Here is a 2225-nt window from a genome sequence, read left to right on the forward strand (position 1 = left end):
GAGAAACTCATCTGGCTGGCTGCATGAGACTGGACGTGCGAGACAAGGCCCCTGTGGTGGCAGGGAAAGGGCTACTAGGGCTGATTCCTAGGGAGGATGAAAGAGGGGACACAGCAAATCATGACAGTGAGACTTCAAGCTCTCTGGGCCAACAGACACAGGGGTGCTTCTCAGAATGTAAAAGAGTTAAGAGAAGAAGTGGGTAGAGGAGGGGTCTACCATAGAAAGCAAAAAAGACAAGCATTAGAGTTAGGGGCTGAATAGTACAGGACAGCTGGATTTATAAGAAAGTGGTATATTGTGAATGGTTGGGAAAATTTCACTGGAGGATAAAAAGTGTAAATATGTACATTCCTTTTACAAGGAAACATCTATCCAACAGTAGGGTGATCCAAGAAGAAACCTGAAAAACTCTTTGTGGCTTATAGTCCCTGGCAGTAAGATGTTGAAGGTGTCCAGGGCAGTGGCTGGTCCTTGAGCCCTGGGGAACAACAGGGGTGGGTGGCTTTCAAGGACTATGAGACGAGACATCTGGTTGGGAATAGGAGCTGTGTGCACGTGGAAGGTAATGCACTCATAGACAGTCAGTTTATGATAAATGCAGAGTCACACAATCACATATTTTGCATCTAGATTTGCTTCTTAGGGGCCAGTTTCTCCTCTCCTCTCAGTTTCCCAGTCTCTGAAATGAGGTAATTGTGCTTGCTGTCGCTGCAGCTGGCCACCAGAACTGGAGGAAAGGGTAATTAATACATAAATATCAAACACTGTCCACATGAGATGAGGGAATGCTGAGCAGAAAAGCACAATTCTTCTGTTCAACCCAACCTTTTCATAGAAGATCCAAGGACCAAAGAAAGGGTTGAGGTCTTCACAGACCACTGGCCTGGTGCCTCAAGACAGTGGAGAGCAACAGCTGCTCTGGGACACATTCAGTAATCATGTGAAGGTACAGGGTGAGGAATACACCACCCTGGAAGCAAGGGCACCTGGCATGCAGATGCACTCATCTTGCTCCTGAGTCAGGAGCACCTGTACTCAGCTGGACCAAATCCATGCGCCCTGATGCTGAAAGATCCTGGCCACTGTGTAAGACATGGGCCTGGAATGATACAGCAGAGTTCGGTTCAACTGTACTATTGACCTAGCTGTGTTAATTGGTCAGTTTCCTTGGCCCCTTAAAGCTTCATCTGTGACATGGAAAGGGGCGACACCAAGCGCTAACAGGGGTGTCAAACTCATATTCACCGGGGACCACATCAGCCTTGTAGTTGCCTTCAAAGGGCCGAATGTAATTTTAGGACTGAATAAATGTAATGACTCCTTAACTAGGCGTAAGGAGCTTGGCACTGCCGCTGGGCAGAAACAAGGTGCCGAGCTGGATAAAACAAGGTGGAGGGCCAGATTAGGCCCACTGGCCTTGTGTTTGCTACCTGTGCCCTAGGGAGTCAAGGGATTGTAGTGAGGACCACACCCCTTCTGCTCAGCCCTCCCCACCCCTCCTCTGAGCACAGCACTGCCCAGGGCTCCAGCCCAGGCCTCTGGAGGTGCAGGCCCAAGCTCCCTGAGGAGTGAGCATGTGGCACTCCCTCTGCCCCGTGGGCCTCCTCTTCAGGTACAGGTGTCTCTGGGGAAATGGCTCCAGTTGAGGCAGCGGTGTGGTCTGTGCTGATCCTGCTCTGCTCCTGGAAATGGCATACTGAGGACCTCTCCTAAAGGGCCACTGAACCTTTCTGGGGGTCACCAGGAGTCACCCTTCCCTCAAGTAATGGGAGCAACAGCGCATCACCACAGCCTGCCCAGATTAGGCAATGAGCTAGTCAGGCTGGAGTGGAGCCAGTCCTGCTCTCCCAGTTCTTGGTCCTGACCTGGTTTAAGCCAGTTCTCTCTGTCTTTGGCAGGCTGTGTTCTCAAGGACAAGCACGGGCAGGCCTGGGTGCTATTCCCTGTCCTCTGCTTTGTTCGGCCCATGGTTTTGTTAGTCACCATCTTTCTCCCGTCCCTGGCCAAGGATCATTCCCTTCTTCCTTTGCACCATCTGTGTTAAGACCCCCATGTCAGGCCCAGGATCTGGAGGTAGTGAACATGTAAAGCCCCCGAGTGGCACTCATTTACTGGTGGTTAGCTGGCCCAGGGCCCATTAACTCCTGTGGGGAAGAAGGAAACCTAAGCGGGTTAAAGCGATGGTGAAGGTGGAAAAATTAACCCCTGACCTCCCTATGCTG

This window comes from Artibeus jamaicensis, unplaced genomic scaffold (genome assembly GCF_021234435.1).
Source record: "Artibeus jamaicensis isolate MK-2021 breed Jamaican fruit bat unplaced genomic scaffold, CSHL_Jam_final contig_426, whole genome shotgun sequence".
Classification (NCBI taxonomy): domain Eukaryota; kingdom Metazoa; phylum Chordata; class Mammalia; order Chiroptera; family Phyllostomidae; genus Artibeus; species Artibeus jamaicensis.